At 39.6% G+C, this 18,539-nt stretch overlaps 1 protein-coding gene and 1 long non-coding RNA gene across 8 annotated transcripts in view; one reads left to right on the plus strand and one right to left on the minus strand.

Moving 5' to 3' along the window:
- AKAP6 (A-kinase anchoring protein 6) overlaps positions 1-18,539 on the minus strand; it is a 583,646-nt gene that overhangs the window by 468,702 nt on the left and 96,405 nt on the right. For all 7 annotated transcript variants that reach the window (XM_082451989.1, XM_082451988.1, XM_082451985.1 and 4 more), the window contains one exon: positions 12,714-12,925. The gene's annotated coding sequence lies outside the window, so the exon portion shown is untranslated. The remainder of the gene's footprint in view (positions 1-12,713; positions 12,926-18,539) is intronic.
- LOC309656169 overlaps positions 1-18,539 on the plus strand; it is a 224,613-nt gene that overhangs the window by 37,780 nt on the left and 168,294 nt on the right. The gene's annotated exons all lie outside the window — the stretch shown is intronic.

Below are 18,539 nucleotides of genomic sequence, written 5' to 3' on the forward strand. Positions count from 1 at the left end.
TGACGACTACAGCCAACAATGCTGTAGGATATATAGGAAAGTTAAGAGAGTAAACCCTAGGAGTTCTCATCACAAGGAGAAAATTTTTTTCCTTTCTTCTTTTTTTATTGTATCTATATGAGAAGACGGATGTTAGCTGAATCTACTGTAGTGATTATTTCACAATATATACAAATCAAACCATCATGTTCTATGTCTTAAACTAATACAGAGATGTATGTCAATTATTTCTCAATAAAACTGGAAAAAAAATTTTAAGTTTGTTGTGAAAGACAGTAATTTGTTAGTTTAAGTGAAACCTTATGTATCGACTATAGGTTAACCACCAAGAGTACTGTGAAACACAAGCTAATGAAACACACAAGTGTGAAATTTAAATGGTGTATAAACTAAAATATGTTTTCATCTATATGAGGGCATTAAGCAAATTTAAAATATTCTAATGGAATATCATTTTGGAAAAATGACAAAGCTGAACAATTGAAAGATAGGGAGAACCCTTTAAGTGAGGCGTAAAATATTAGAGATAAAAGGAAACAGAAATCAGTTATTTTAACCCTTTTGTTTTACTGTGGAGGAAACTACAGTTCAGGAAGATTATATTAGCAGGAATTAAAACTCAGGTTCCTGACTTCCAGTCCAGGGCTCTTTGAAATAGGTCAAAATAGCATGCTATTTGAACACAATAATGTCCTTGTGTACTGCAACTGGCCATGGCATGTATTGCAGATGTAAGGAAACTTTCATAAGGCATAATTTTTATCCTGTAGCATGATGAGGTTGCTAAAAGTAAATATATTAAATATGTTTCATAACCATAAAATAAAAATACTATATAGGACTTCCCTGGTGGCGCAGTAGTTAAGAATCCGCCTGCCAATGCAGGGGACACGGGTTCAAGCCCTGGTCCGGGAAGATCCCACATGCCACGGAGCAACTAAGCACGTGCACCACAACTACTGAGCCTGCGCTCTAGAGCCCGCAAGCCACAACTACTGAGCCCATGTGCCACAACTACTGAAGCCCACATACCTAGAGCCCGTGCTCCACAACAGGAGAAGCCACCGCAATGAGAAGCCCGCGCACCACAACGAACAGTAGCCCCCACTCGCCGCAACTAGAGAAAGCCCACGTGCGGCAACAAAGACCCAACGCAGCCAAAAATAAATAAAATTTTAAAAATTAAAAACACTGTGAACTATAAATTTAACAGCATTACATTTTCTTATTCAGCCCATTATTATTATGGTATAACAAGAACACTGCCTTCTCTCAAGATGTTTTTCTAATTGCTTTTGGATGTTGTTTTGCCTTTTAAAAAAGGAAGGCATTCTAAAAATAGGATGCTGTCAAAATGGTCTGAATTTCAAGAAAAAAATCTCACACCTGTTGGCTGAGACATAGTTCAAAAGCATGACATTTAGAATATGTCTTTGGTACAAAATTCAGCTATAGATATCCACTGTTAAAAGATAGTTTGCCTCTAATTCAAAATATATAGCAGAAATTGGCTCTCTTAATTATTTCCTTCATTTATGAAGTGGTATGTTCTTCTGGCCAAGCAAGTGTATTGTTATGTGCCTATGCTTTGCTTTATTTCTCATTAGAGCATTTTTATAGAAATAGGAAAGAGTTGACTGCCATGGCTTATCATTCTCCCTATCTGGTGCTTTCCTTGAAGATTCCTTTGAATCCCACCAATCCATCAATCAATCTGAGATTTACAGCTCAGAATTCATGATTTCAAGGAGAATAAATAAGTGATCCTGAAGGAGTCTCAAATTCACTAAAGAGATAGAAAGAGACAACCACTAGTAGAAGAATCAATGTATCTTTCAAATGACCAAGGAAACTCCAGCTCCCTCTTAGAAACCCCATGGAGAGGAGAAGCCCATCAGAGCTGCCTGGTCAATATCCCTGCTTTCAATGGAAGAATTTAGAATACTGGATGGTGTATGATGGCTTAACCATCAGCCAGAAGGGCTTCTTGACATGCTATCTGGAATAGCAAGAATCACTCAAAGGTGTTCAGAACCTTGAAAAGCATCACTGAAAAAGAGAATTCATTTTCTACATACTGAACACAGTCAAGTTGCCTCTCTCAAAGAGTTATGTGGATTCATTCATCCGTGCAACAAGAATTGACTGAGCACCACCACATGCCAGGCACTATTCTAGAAACTAAGGAAACATCAATGAAAAAAATAGACAAAAATTTCTGCCCTTGTGCAACTTGCTTTGTACTAAGGGGAGACAAACAATATAGTAAAATGTGTACTTTGCAGATGGTGATAAATGCCATGGAGAAAAATTAAGCGGGAAAAAGAAATTATGTGAGATAATATATGTGCCTTTAAAATATATTATAGCATTTAAAATATATTAAAAGTGTTTTCTTTCCATTAATAAAAGCTCTGAAAAGTATTTCATTGGTTTCAGGGTTGAAGTTGAGAAATTAAATTTCTTCTTGGGGGAGTAATAATCTTACCCCACTACTTGTGAATAGCAAAATAATAATAACTTTTATTTATCAAATGCCTGCTCTGTGCTAGTAACTTTACATAAAAATACTTACTTCATGTCATTCTGTAAAATGGATATTCTCCTCATTTTACATATGGGGAAAATGACACTCTAAGAAACTCAAAATCACAGATCTTATCATCTTATGTTAGAGCTGATTCAAATGTAAATATGCCCGGCTCCAAAACCCACCCTGCCAGGCTCTGTTCTTGTTTACTGTTTAGGTTTAGGGTGTCAGGAGATGAAATGAGTCAAAAGGGAAGCAAGCTATTGCTCCCTTCTTGGGACCACCCACCCCTGCCCAACTCCCCCACCACTAATCTCCTGCACAGAGAATATCAGTCTACATACATATGTGTAAATTGTTGGATTTTAGGATTCCAAAATCCAGAATAGAAATCTCTCATTTGGTACAAGCCATTGCAAAAATTCACTTTAAATTTGGTAATGTGGCCTTTCCACCACCATTTGAGATTCTAGAGTATCTCTGAAAAGGAGCATTTTGTTTTCCCCTCAAACTGGTTGACAGCACTCATTTTACTACTTCGTGTTTGGGTATTAAGCATAAGTAGTAATTACAAAAGGATGGAGTTAAGATTTAGCATCTAAGCACCAGAAAAAAATATCATGCCAGAGACCATGATTTTTGTTATTTTCTTAAAGAAAATATTTTTTAAAATTAAAACAAAATATATGGGTTTATTCACCTTCACAACAAATAAACCTAATAATACTAACCAGAGCAAGGACCAAAAGGAAAAACCCTCTAACTAAAAAATAACATGGTGAAACATGTCTCTTCTTAAGCTGGTTACGTTACTTTTTTCTTGGTCCTCTGCCTCTTAGCGTATTCATTTTCAGTTTAGTCAAAATTCAAATGCTTAAAAATCACGTTATCAATCATTTAATACTAAATTAGTGAAAACTGTAATATTTTAATTCACCAATCTGATTCTTTATTAGTTCTCTGAGCAATCATGCCTGTTTTGTGGTTATTTTTATTTTTTACCATTATTTTCAGGTCTGTCCTTTCTTTTCAAGCAGCTGCTCTTCTGAGACAGATATTCTCAGTGTTCTATAAGCTGCGTGCCACTCCTAGCCAAGGCTGAAGAAATGTGTTTCTCTCTGGAGCCTTGCTGTGATGCCTACCTTCTCACCATCCCCTCCCCCCATTTTTATTTATTTTTAATTGAAAATGCAATGTGGTAATAACACTGAAGGACAAAAATTTTTAACTACATTTGTACACCTGTTTTAATTTTGCATGTAGTCTTCTACCACATAAGGCCCTGCTATTTTGGTAATTTCTAGTTGATGCCCCACATAGATTGCCTGGAAGAGTGACTAATATGCGTTTTAGACTCATTCTCTTTTAATTCACAGCAAAACAAAAAACAGGTTAAATACAGTGCAATATTTGAATTAAATATTTAAAGCTAAATGTAAGCAGATTACTTCACAAGGGGAGCTGAAGTGTCATTTGGTTTTAGATGGGCTATTTTTATGATAATATAATGGGAATAAACAGTAGCAGGGAAGATGGGGGCCTGGGGGGCTGCTGGTGGGGAGGATTTTGGTGGATTCACAGCTATCCCAGAAGGTTACAGTGATTGGAGACTGATGGGGTAGAAACAAAGGATGAGCATTAAGAACTGAAAAAGCTGAGAGTGGGTGGGAAACAAAGATTCTGAGTGGGCCAGAAAAAGTAATGAGTTATTTAAGAAAAAACATTTAAATCAAGGAATTGAATGAAAAGAATACAAGATGAGATGGCAGCCCCAGATATACCTGGAGCCCCATCTCAGAGTACCTCTAGAGCAAGGGAAGAACTAATCAGAATTGTCTATAAGCAGAGCCCAGACAACACAGGGTTAAATCTATGACAAGCTCTCCAAGTAATATACACGTGCTTGCCTATGGTTGCCCTAATTTGTAAAGTGTTCCTTCAGCACATGGTTTTGCACATGGTAGACATTTGACACATCTGTTGATTGTTGACTGCTGGTGAAATTATCTGAAACAGCTGGCTTTACAGCTTGTACAGTGGTGGACATGGTGGGCATTAGGATTGTTACAGGGCACAGAGTAAAGCTGTGAGTCCTTGGGGCTTAATCCTTAGAGAAGACTCCATCTCTAAGATGTGACAAAAGCCCCTTACGGATTTGTCAGGTCCTTGTTTACTGTCACACGGTCAAAAAAAAAAAAAAAAAAATTAACCTTTTTCCAGTGCAGCAAATACCATCATTCATGTTAATTCTCTAACATTTCTCTGCACATCTGTAGATTAATACAGTATCTTTTCACTGTGACATGATGGGTGAGAATGCTTTACCTACTATAAGGTCCAGGAGTCTGTCACCAGCATCTCATTATTATAAATAGTAATGGCAGATCTGGACTTACGAACATTAACATTAGCATGGCTGGAACTCCCTTGCTGGAGAAGGGTTCCTTATAAATATTGACTGTAATTCCCTTTTTAACTAACAAAAAAAGTGAACTCTTCCTACAGTAATATAATCTCAAATTATAGGTCCCTAGCCTCCTAGAAAGAAAGGATAGAGAGAAAAAAATAGCGCTAAAAAAATACCCAGCCAGCATAAAAATACTGTGTAATTTAAATAAACTTAAACAAAGCAGGGGATAAAAGTAATCAAGTAGTAAACAAAGGGCGGGAAAATTAATGCAAACAATGAACCAACAGGATGGTTAATTAGCTTCTTTGCAAAGAACATTTGATTTCTCCCCTGAAAGAAGTGGTGGTGACAAACAAGCCTGACCTATCAAATATCTTCAGGTACAATGTAATATGTCCCCCCCATTGCCTATAAAAGAAATCCCACTGAACTACTGTGCATGGTGGTGAATTACCATGGATGCTTCTAAATTACTATGCATGGCATCTTTTCTCTCGGTTGTTTGACAATGGTCCTTCTGTTTTTTTTAAGCTCTACAATTGCCATGTGAATTATTCCGGAATAGAAGTCTCAAACTCAAATACCCACAGGGTTCAAGCAGCAGCAGTGGGGGTAAATGGATGGGAGTAGCGGGGAGACCGTGATGAACTGGAGAATACTGCTCCATCTAAGGCAGTCAACTCTTGCCAAGTGAGCCACATCATCTAATTCTTAAAGAGAAGCTTAAAACTCAGATTTGTGTGTCAATTTTTTATATCAAAAGGGCCATACAGAACTGGCTAGGTAACTTGCAGGGTCCAGTGTAAAATGAGAATGAAGAACCCCTTGCTCAAAAATTACTAAGAATTGCAAGCTGGCAATAGCAGAGCATTAAACCAAGTGTGGACCCCTCTCAGCGCAGGGCCCTATGCTGCAACATAGGTTGCCGGCCCATGAAGCCTGCCCTGCAGCTATACAAAACAAGCTCAGGAATCACCCAGTTTGAGACCCTGCTCTAAAGGTTCTACATTCTCTTCCCACTTCCCCTTGTGACTCAAAGCAAACAAATGCAAGACGGCTGGAAGAGTTTGGAGCATGCCCTACAGCAACCTAAGTGTCCATCATCGGATGAATGGATAAAGAAGATGTGGCACATATATACAATGGAATATTACTCAGCCATAAAAAGAAATGAAATGGAGGTATTTGTAGTGAGGTGGATGGAGTTAGAGTCTGTCATACAGAGTGAAGTAAGTCAGAAAGAGAAAAACAAATACAGTATGCTAACACATATATATGGAATCTAAGGGAAAAAAAAAGGTCATGAAGAACCTAGTGGCAAGATGGGAATAAAGACACAGACCTACTAGAGAATGGACTTGAGGATACGGGGAGGGGGAGGGGTGAGATGTGACAGGGTGAGAGAGTGGCATGGACATATATACACTACCAAATGTAAAATAGATAGCTAGTGGGAAGCAGCCGCATAGCACAGGGAGATCAGTTTGGTGCTTTGTGACCACCTAGAGGGGTGGGATAGGGAGGGTGGGAGGGAGGGAGATGCAAGAGGGAAGAGATATGGGAACATATGTATATGTATAACTGATTTACTTTGTTATAAAGCAGAACCTAACACACCATTGTAAAGCAATTATACTCCAATAAAGATGTTTAAAAAAAAAAGAACAGAGAAAAACATGGCTGGTGGCTTACAAGGGAAAAAGTCTCTCCTTTGTCTTCACCAAGTCTTAAAACCAACTGGGGGATTCAGCTGTTGATAGGTATGTGCTTGTGGAAACGAAATCTTCAGCCCTATTAATTCAAAATACCTAAAAGTCTGTTGCTATAGCCAAAGTCCTATAAAAAGTGATACTCCCCTGAAAAGCTTTCCCATTCATGGCCCATCTATTGAGTTGGGTATGTGCAATTGCCATCAAAGAGGAACAGTCACTCCACAAGTGACTGTCACAAGTCAGACATCCTTCACACACGCGTGTGAAGGATGAAAAATTTCATGAAAATACAGTCATAGTTTTGAGGGGCTTCCCTGGTGGTCCAGTGGTAAAGAATCCATCTTCCAATGCAGGAGACGCAGGTTTGATCCCTGGTCAGGGAACTAAGATCCCACATGCTGCAGGGCAACTAAGCCCGCGTGCCACAACTATTGAGCTCACGCACCTCAATGAGAGAGTCCGCATGCCACAAACTACAGAGACCACGTGCCCTGGAGCCCACGCGCCACAACTACAGAGAGAAAACCCGCACGCCACAACTAGAGAGAAGCCCGCGCGCCGCCACAACTAGAGAGAAGCCCGCGCGCCACCACAACTAGAGAGAAACCCGAGCAGACCGCGTGCTGTAACAAAAAGATCCCGCACGCCTCAACAAAGATCCCGAGTGCCGCAACTAAGACCCAAGGCAGCCAAAAAGCAAAAACAAATAAGGAAAATAAATAAATAACATATTTTTAAAAATATAATCATAGTTTTGGTTTTTTTTCATGTTTACTTATTTATTTAATTTTTTGGCTATGTCGGGTCTTCACTGTGGCACATGGGCTTCTCTCTAGTTGTGGCGCGTGGGCTCCGTAGTTGTGGCGCGCGGGCTCCAGAGCACGTGGGCTCTGTAGTTGCAGATCACGGGCTTAGTTGCCCCACTACATGTGGGATCTTAGTTCCCTCACTACATGTGGGATCTTAGTTCCCCGACCAGGGATCGAACCCATGTCCCCTGCATTGTAAGACAGACTCTACCACTGGACCACCAGGGAAGTCCCACAATCATAGTTTTGAATACATTAGTTAATATGATTGTTTAGACAAATGCTTCCCATTTAAAGTGATGTTTGTAAGGCATACTAGGGTGAATAAACAGGCTGCTTGTAGCTGGAGGTGACTGGCACATACCTCCACCAGCGTGCTGGCTGGAATGTTCCATTTAGAGGGCTTACTGGACAGTTTTTAAAGATTAAAAATATCTTTCATAAAAATGAAAAAAAACTCCTTAAACTGATCTGTCATATACATTTCATATTTCCATACGTCAGGTTTATGTCAATTGAGATAGACATGTACTTTTTGTTTAATTACAATTATACTTTTCAGAATAGCTTAATACCAACAAAATGCTAATCACCAAATTGGCTTTGTTCACACCCAGCAAGATTCTAATCCAAACTCAAGAAGAAAAAAATCAAAGCTACTTGGCTCCACCAAAGCCAAAGTGATGGAGATGCTCTATGGAAATCAAGCAAAAATCACAGGGCTTAAGCCTGTCAAGGTAGAAAAATGAAAACAATTTCTCCAGGATCTTTAAAAAGTTTGGATTGAACTATTCTGCTAGTTCACACAGCTCCCCTTTTATTTCATTTTCATTTAACATTGCATTTCCTCTTTCCTAGTCTGATGTGCCCACAGTTTATTTTTCTTTGCTGACTGGAACAAAATAATTTTTATTTTTTAATTTGTATTGAAACTTTGACATAAAAAAATTCTAGATGCTCAACCTCTTTCCCGCACCTACTTCTTACTTACAGTGAACCTCTTTTCAATGAATATCTAATGAAGGTAGCTGTTAAATAAAAATGAATGTTATATAAAAAAGTAAGAAAAAAACCAAACCTATTATTCAATGCAGCGATTTTACCTCCACATGTAGACCATATATGCATATGTGCAGAGATAATGGGTGTATCTCTGGAATAGAAGTAAATGGAAATAGTACTACAGTATCAAAGAGAATAAATTATTCCACTGTAAATTTATCTGTTTATTTTTATCTCCGCACCTCCACCCCTGCTGCTAGAATGCAGTTGGGTAAGAGATCTGCATCTGTCTTGTTCCACTGCTATGTGCCTGGCACATAGTAGATACTCAATAAATAGGTGTTAAATTCAATTGAATACATAGGATCAAAACAAGTTATCATTCCCTGATTCTAGGATTGGAAATAGAAGGAAATCTGAGACATGTAGCAGGACTACCAACTTCCCTAAATTCCACTGGCTTTTTTATTCCCTAAATAGAACCTAACTCCTGTGGTCACTGCACCCAGCAACTCCGTTGCTTTCTGGTCAGCCTCTAATTTCTGTAGCTCATGCAGACACGAGCTTGGGCCTCCTTGAAACTGGCTGGGACAAAGATTAACTTCTTCCCAGAACCTAGTAACGGCTAATGAGCTCTGTGGAATAATATTTCTAAGTATTCATCATACCGGAATCAATATCAATGTGCTGTCAGTGTGTGCATTAGCCCCACAGTCAAACAAAGAACAGCCCTTACGGCCCAGTAATGACACTGGGCGTGGATAGCTGGGGATGGGCAAGATGATGCAGAGATGACTGTAGCAGCTCTCCTCAAACACAAGGCTTCCAGGATGTTGCACAAGATGGTCATTCTTGTACTTTGTCAGAGGTAGGCAGCATTTAGATTCAGCCACTAATAATACTCAGCAAAATAACTCTCTTTTATCTTCCTAACCCACGAGATGGATTACAGCTTCCTGACTGTAAGAGAAGTCTACTCTTCTATTCCTTGCTGGTGTTGGCAAGGAATTCAAATGTCTTAAAGTTAGCAGAGCACTACATATGTAGCTGGTAAGACAGGTACAACAAACTTGAATCATTACTGACTCAGGTAAGACCTGCTTTTATTACAACTCCATCATGCCCACACTCATTCATGTAGCATTTCCCATACTCAGATCCTGCTAGAAAGATATGTCAAGCAAGGGTACTGGCAAAAGGTCTGAGCATCAAGTCTGCATTACTTTAATCTCTGGGATCAGAGTAGGATCTGACCAAGATTCATGCTCATCCCTGTAGTAAAACGGATCTTAGTGCTGTAAATGAGATTTCATTCTACGTGTGAAATCTGATTTTCCAATTACAATGAGAAGGGTGGGGTGAGTTCGATAGAGTAAAGATGACTGCTCTGACGGTATACAGTTAAGATGCTATAAAACTAAGATGACTGTGGGTAAGCAGGTGGGCATCACAGTCAAATCACATTGATTTGGAATCCTGGTCCAGTAACTTATTAACTATATGACCTTAGCCGAATTTGGTAACCTGGCTAAGACTTAGTTTCTGTAAAATGTAAATAATAATAACTTAATCCTATAAAATGAGATTGGTACTCTCTATCTCATAATGTCATTATAAGGGCTGAATAAGTTACATACAATGTTTAGTCCAGTGCCAATACATAATAAGAATTGAATAAATAAGAGCTGTGGTTGTTACTATGATTTTTCTTTTTATCACCCCACCATGGCCTAGTTATCTACAAAGAATTAAACTTCTTTGTACCTTTGTAATTCAGTGAAGAAAGCCATAACCAAAAGCATAGAGGAAGTTAGTTTCTTTTCAGGCTTCCATGGTCTAAACTTGGCCACACAATAAATATGATCTTAATGATCTTTCACTAATCACTGTGAAACAAAATTCTCTAAATTCTAGAAAGTTTCAGTGAAACATCACAAAATGCAGCCATAGAGCAATCTCTCCCATCCCCCATACACACGCACACCCCATCCACCCCTTGGGGATATATTAAACTAAGACAACTGAAATAGCCTTAGCCAGTAATTAAGACACACAGCTAATCAGAGAGCAGCACAGGCTGTGGCCCTCTGCAAAGAAACCGAGCACCCAGGATGACAGCTCCCGTTACTAGGGCTTTGTTCTCCTAGAGCAAAAAGAGCACAAAAGCATAAAGTTGGGAACTGCAAAAGCATTTTGAACATTTGCAGAGGCGAGGAGAGATCACAGGCTCCTCTAAACTAGAAGGAGATTCTACCAGATAACTGCGTCAGCCCACACCCTCCAGCGCCTTCCCCACCCTCAAAGCATGACTCCACTTTTCCTATCATTGCCTTTAAGGAATCTGGCTTCTGCGACTTCCAGTAATGGTACAAATCACCCATGATGAAGCAGCTGAGAACACTGTTAGACAAAAGAAACAAAAATTAAGCAAATAGGAAACTCCTTAAAATGCTGCCTTTGGTTATTTTTATTCCTAGCAATTTATGTTACCAAAGCAAGTCTTTCTTCATTGCGTTTCCTTGGAAGTAATACTTTAAATGAATTCCAACGGCCACTGAGTGATTTTCTCCAGACCCTTAATCCAGCCACTAGACACACTTTCCCCTCCCCCATCACCATCTAGCACTCCTCCCTGTCACCTTAGAGCTTCTGACTTAGCTGTATTCACACCCAGAAGTCCCAGCAGAGCTTTCTGTTCACATTTTACGACATACAAAAAGCAGGCAATGAACAACCCATGCTCCTAAGTGCCTGCGATAAAGCCAGGCTGAGCTGACCTCTCCCATCCCAAACAGCTGCATGTCAGGCACATAAACTTAAAGGACCAAGAGCAGCATGTGTGTGATGTGTAGAAACAAACTAATTAAATCCAAGGTCTTTCATCCCAGCTAGTGCCTAATGGGACCAATAGGCTAGACTCTGTGCAAAAAAACCCACAAAAAAACAAAAAAAACAAATCACTCCAAGCTAGCAAGAGGTACTGCTTTTCCTGCTTCCTGTGATGCATCTCTTTTAGGCTCAATAAACAGCCTCACAGAAGAGGAACTCAAGGGTTGCCATTCATTCCTGTACGACTTTTCAAATAAAAACTATCAGCTCGGCAGCACTGAGCCAAAGACCACTCCCTGATCCCAAGTGGACACACTGATCAATTGGACTGACATGCGCCTCCTCCCTTCCCTCCCTTAGTAGCAATCAGCTGCACCTGGGAAATCCATTGCCCAAAACAAAAGGCAACTCACTGCTCCTTATCTGATAATGACAGGTCATATTTTTTAGAAAAAAAATTAATAATAATGAAGAGGCCTAAAGACAGAGCTAGGAGTTGAAATAAGCACCATACGTGTTTACATAGAGTTTCAGAATTGAGTTGAGGTTATGACTGAGCCCAGGGATCTGTATTTGCCACAGTCACTGAGGACTCTGCTATTTATTCATCTTATCAGATTCTGGTTAAAGTTAAGCAAGAGGTAGCAACACCACTGCCACTTGCAGAGGCTCTCCATAGGGTTACCCTTCACTGCAACTGCCGCAGAGAGGAGACTTGTTACAAGTCAGCCTGCAGATAACTCCAGCTATTTTGAGGACTAGCTAGAGATGAAAAAATATTGTGGCAGTCTTTCAACTAACTGTGAAGGACACGGGTCGAAGGACTACCATATAAATCAATAGGCTCAAGTAATTTCATTTTGTTTGGGTCTCTATGTTTTTAAAAAATTCTGTCTTGAACATTCAAGAGATCCCCTTTCACATCAGGGTTATGTCAAATGCTTATTCAGCATTCGTTCCTTGCCATGAAGAAACTGAAACCCAACCGAGGTAAATACTGAATCTCATATTGTAAATCACTTAATATTTCATAAATCACAAGAGCAAATAGGGGACGAATAAGCTCTCCCCATAAAAAAGAAATAGATATCTTTACAGTCTTTAAATACTGTGAACTGCTCAATTTAGAGCCTATTTGGGGTTTTGCAATAGAAAAATATCTTATGTTTATGAAAAATTCCATGAGAACATTAAAAATAACAGGCAGAGATAGAACAAGAATAATTCCACATATTTTGATTCCTCTATGACTCTTATAGGCCTTTGTCTTAACCCAGCAGCCTGAAAACAGATTTAGGTAAAACAGCCCTTCTTTCCCTAGTCCATTTTAAGCAGACAACATCCTCCCATCACCGCCTTAACAGACACCGACTAACCAAGAAAACAGCCATAAAATTAAGGCCCAGACATTTAACACTCACCATCTCCTGCTCCCACCGCCTTCTTTTGATGTTTACAGCACATCTGTAGGATGCAATACTAGAAGATGCCTTGTTTGACCTGCTGCATGATGCTGTGACATCAGTTCAGATGATGCAGCTCATTATGGGAAAGACTGCTGTTGCTATGGCAACTGGGATGTGCTAGGAATCCTTGCTGCATTTCCAGTGGAGCCTGAGACAATACGGAAGCCCTGTAAGAAACAGACAATATGCAAAATTTAGATCAAAGGAAGAGGATCCCTCATTGGGCTAAAATCCATAGGTTTAAAAGGGATTTCCCTGAAGTCATTTTGGAAAAAATAAAAATTACCTCCTACTTTGTTGTTACACACTTAGAAAAAGGGGAGGGGGGGAATGAGATTTAGTGCTAAAACAAATAAAAACTCAAATGGACAATGTTTCTCTGTTAGGCAATTTGATTACTTTTTCCTCTCTGGACAGCATTTCAATTACTTTTTTTTAAAGTTATTAAAAAGAATTTTTCTCATTTGTCAAAGACCAAAAGAACAAAGCAAGGAACAGAAAAAAAAAATTTTAAATGGAATATAAACAGCTGAGAAAGTGACTCTAATTCTAAAGAAAATAGGCTTTAATTCTCAGAATATGGACAAACTCCCACCAACAAAGTCTGTCCTAATCATTTCCACTGATGGACACCAACCCAGACACATGACATGTGACACAGAACCTTCTCATGCAGACTAGCCCCAGCTCTCACTTGAGCATTGGATAGGCACATTGGATAGGAAGGAGGTTTAGAATCTAGGGGGCACACCACGTCACCTTCAACTTCTCGGGCCCCTTCCCTTGACATGCAGAGAACCCCTACCACTCAGAGCCAAAATGCAAGAGTCTTTTTCTGGGACCAAACCTGGTAGTTGGAACAAATGGCAGACCTGCTAGAAACTTCCTAAATCATTGGCATTCCAAACATTGGGGTTCTGTTTTCCTCTCTATGGGGCAATGAGACACACAGGAGGAAATTACTCACACCCCTCCCCCCACAAAAGCTGAAACTGCGTGAAAAGCCACATTTAGATACGACATAGTGAGGTATTTCTCTAGTTCGTAAAAGAAAAGCAAATCTAAAGCAATCATTTCTTTCCACTCCTGAGCAGAAACAAACATTATGTGATGCGAACTGGGGAGAAGGAGACATGGACAAAGCAGCCATCTCTTGCATATTTAATACTCTCAGACCATGGATAGAGAGAGAATCAAGCTGACCTACATACATATACTCTATCTGCACAACTCTGGGGAAGAACAACATTCTAAAACCCCCAAATCTAATGAGACAATTATGTCGTCCCCTCCTACTTGAGATTTTAAATGGCATTGTTAACCAGCAGCATGGGGGATGGGGAGATGAAACAGCAGAAGGAATTCAGGCAGTGGCTTGGTAAATGGGGGCTGATAAAATGCCTGAAAGATGCCAAGATCCTAGCAGGGTGCACCATCAGCTATGCACAGAGCATCCCCTCCCTGATGCAAAGCCAGGATTGTTCTTGCTTCACCTAATGAGGAATTGGGAGGCCAAGAGCAAGATGTGAAGCTGCCTGCCCAAGTCATCCGTGCTCTCAGTCATGGGCAGAGCCTGACTCCCACCCTTTATCTTAGGCCACATGCCACACCAAGGGAAGTAACAGGCAGCCACTCCAGTGCAAAGAGCACTGATCTGGGATTCAGGAAACCCAAGTGTTAATGCCAGTTCCTCCAGTGAGCATCTGTGTAACATCAGGTCAATAAATTAACCTCTCTGGGCCTCAAGTTTTTCATCTGCAGAGATGATGGATTTAGCTAATAACCATGGTTTTCAAGTTTTTTGTTAGTAGTGGAACCCTATCTTCTAATGATACAGACCAAAGCTGGGCTGCCCTGGTTGAGAGGGGATAAGAAGCCCAGAGCCAAGTTTGACGAGCTCTTCTCAACCCCATCCCCCATCTCATCTGCTATGATCTGACCTCTGAAGGCACTCTGATGAAACCCTCAGCCACAGGGGAAGATGAAGTGAAAGTCATGGCTCTATAACAATATTATCAGCCTTTCCATAACTGAAATCCACCGTTCTATAAAAGGGAGAGAAGAGGGTGGGATCAGGTGTTCCAGACTTGAATATGGCTTCTCAGTATGAGTTTCCTTTGCCAGAAAAAAGTCATTGGTTTGGTGGGAAGAGATGGATGTCTCATCAAATCTGAGGCCAAGTAATTCACCTTGAATTTCCCAATGGCCTTTCTCACTACCCCCAAATCCTGAACTTGTGATATTGTTTTGAGGATTGCATGCACTAATGTTTATAAAAGCATTTGGAAACCAAAAACGTCACAGAAACGTTGAACCTTGTTAATATTGTCGTTAACAGCCCACTCACCCCAGTCAGGGGAGGCTATTTAGCTCTCGCCTGTAGGTCCAGTAAGATTCTGGGCTCTGGAATAAGATGGTTAGGAAATGGCTTACAAAGTCTGCACAGCTACCAATGAGGGCTTACCCCTCACTACTCACTTCAGGGAAGGTAATGGACAAGGGGTCCTCCCGGAGGACAGAGCCAGGGCCATGGGCAGAATGGATAAACAGCCCCTCTTGGAGAACAGAGCCAGGGCCATACCAAGGAAACTCTCCTACTTCCAGGTAGCCATTCTTACTAGCCAAGGGTCATTTCTACCCTAACCAATGTTACTTGGCAATACTGTTGACATTTTATTATTTTCAGGTTTCCAGGAGAACAGAGCTACAGAATTAACCAGAGGTCGAAATCTTATGCAGAAGGAGAAGGGGTTTAGTTAATCCTTTACCAACAATGCCCAATTCTGGAATTCTGGCTTCAAAATTGACCTTCATTCACAAAATATACAAATACTCAAGCACTCTAACCACAGGCCTACATGACCATATACCCATGCTGGCTGTAGATGCTGTTTTAATCAGTATATACTTTCTGAGAACATTTGTTGGCCAAAAATATTTGGACACCAAATTACAGTGGTCATTTGTGGCCTTACTGTTGTCAAACGCACGCCATCCCTTCTACTTTTTTTAGATAACCACACAGATATTATTATTAATCATGGGTGGTCAGAACAGAATTTGCAACCATAATATTAATAATAAGCTCAGTTATTATTGTAGTTAGCTAATGTTTGGATTTATTATTTCCTCTCAGACATTACCTCTTCCACATTCTAACTTATATGCTTTGGGTGGGAATCCAACCAAGGAATGCAGAATGCCACTCAGTCTTAAGCCAATAAGCTTGTTCTATCCCCAGACATACAGAAATTAGTTCAGAGATGGTATGAGACCCCACTGAAGCCAATAAGATACAGTGAGACATTGTAAAGAAATCACTGTTGGCTCCTGGTTTTGAAAGGGTGTCAAATCTGAAGTACCTCATCCATTTTGTATTCATGAGTGAAGAACGTGTCTAAGCCAACAGAGGGAGGGCTGAGCTGAGTTTAGAGAAAAGAAACTGAGCTCTGATGACACTGCTTGGGCCAGAAATCAGCCCTACTCTGACTCTGTAGGTTATAAGAGCCAAAAGGTCCCTTTTCTTCTTCAGCCAGTATGTTTTGGGATTTCAGTCACAGTAAACAGAGCCCTAACTGATCCAATCATTGAAGAAACTGTGTAAGGCATAAATTGGCACCATTAGCATGAAGCGTACTTGGAAGAAAAAAAAAAAGCTTGGGCTCTGGAGTGGTGCATGAGACTGAACAGTGAGACCCTTCAAAGGGCTAGGGTCAGGGCCAGAGCTAGCAAGACCCCCTCACAAGGAAGGTGCAGTGCGTTATTAATCTTTTCTCCTAGACATTCCCAGACTTGACAGTGACTACATACTCCAATCAGCTTAAGCCCCATTCCTCTGTCCTTTCCCAGGCAAAATTCCCATCAGCAAAGGCCAAAAAGCCTCCAAAAGCCCAGGGAGGATGGATTAGCTCCTGAATGAACACCTCGATTTGGAACCTGAAGCAAACCTTGGGGTGATTTTCGCCAAAGAAACTGGCCCCAACCTGTTCAAAGGTCTCCCTGTCATCTTCTGAATTTAAGATATTCTCTTGCCTGACTTTAGAGTTAATATGGTTTGCTGCTTCACTAGATTTAACACCAAACAAAAACATTCGACATAAAACCAAGTGGCTTTAATGTGCTGGTGGAAGTCCAGTTGTGCTGAGTTATATAGGTACAGGAAATACCTATATATGTCAGGACCAACATATGATGAGGGTTTATGTGCTGTTTAAACTTTGCACTGGCATTTCTGGGCCTTTCCTTTTGTAGTATTCAATTTTTTCATAGGTCTTAATCTTATCTACTCAAGTAGACAGCTCTTTAGGATACTACCAATGTCTTGTGTTACTTTTGATTCCCCCATAACCTTTAGTGCACTCCTAAGCATAAGTAATCCCCTAACAAGTCCTTCTTAATTCTTAATTTCTTTTTTGTTAAAGTAACATTGTTTCCATTCTTGGCAAAGAAAAATTTCCAAACAGCTTTCTCCTTATCACAGCAGAGTTTGAAATGTTATAAGATTTTACTAAGGCTTACATGTGTAAGTCTTTTCCCCTTCCTTTTGCTGCCTAAAATAACAAAAAGTAATTTGCTACTAAGAAAATCTGACCAAAAATGATAACGCAACCCAGCAAACAAACATTTAATATGTGTCATCAGAGACAGAAGGAATAGTGATCATGATACCTGTTTCAAGTTATTTACAACTGAGTCTTTTAATTAACATAGAATTTTCAGCCGACACGGTCTTTTAAAAAACTAGATTCCTCCCCTTACCTGAGAAAAATCATGAATAAAATAACTAACCCTCATTTACACATATTCTCCCGGCATAAGAATAAAACATTCTAGAAAGATGGAGTTTCCTGAGATAACTTTAGTTAGAAAAAGTGATTCCCTTTTCTATGGAAAAGAAACAAATTACATCATACCTTCATATGTAAAATTCTTACAGTAAATAGTACGTTAAAGGGCTCACTAAATCAAAGTTACAAGTAGCTCTGATAAAAGAGATTTGTTTTACAAGGTACAAACATTTTTTTTAGTGAATAATCCAATTTAGTAAATGTACTCTTAAAAATCAGCTCTGTATAAAGTACAGAGTTACACACCATTGGTAAAGTTATCTTCATTTGCTAGAGTGCTATGAAACAAACAAGAGAGCTGAAATGTTCAGCCGATTACAAGTATCCATTTTGCTTTACATCTAACTGAGTCGTTATATCAGGCTGCCTTATATTCCATTAACTAGATGCATGTCTGTCATGGAAACAACTTCAAGCATCTTCAGGGCAAAGACTAAGTCTTCCAGAGCAGAGTAGGTTGTGTAGCAAACACTTGTTGTGTACATTGCCTAGTAAATGCTTCTTTACATGAGTTTGTCAAACTCAGAGACTTGATCCTGGCCAGCTAAAGATATGCAATTAGAAACTCCCAAACCACCATCAAACATAAATATACATGCATATAAACACATACACATATAGACTTTAAAACATAGGTGAGAATGAGTTTTTGCACATAATCCCAATATTTCCCTCTTACTCTAGCCAATGATAACATTTTACTTTTAAATGTACTAATTTACTGCTGGTCTAAACATTCTATCAAAATGTATTTATTGTAAAGACATTTCACCATAATACAAAATATTATTGCTTCGTGGAATTCTTTGGAAAAGGATTACACAGACACAAACATAAAAGTAAATCTAAAATATTCATAACTATACATGTCACAAAAAGAACATATACCATAATAAATACACTGAGATAACATACAAAACAATAAAGTCCAGTA

The sequence above is a fragment of the Balaenoptera physalus genome (assembly GCF_965194825.1).
Source record: "Balaenoptera physalus genome assembly, chromosome: 2".
Taxonomy (NCBI): Eukaryota; Metazoa; Chordata; class Mammalia; order Artiodactyla; family Balaenopteridae; genus Balaenoptera; species Balaenoptera physalus.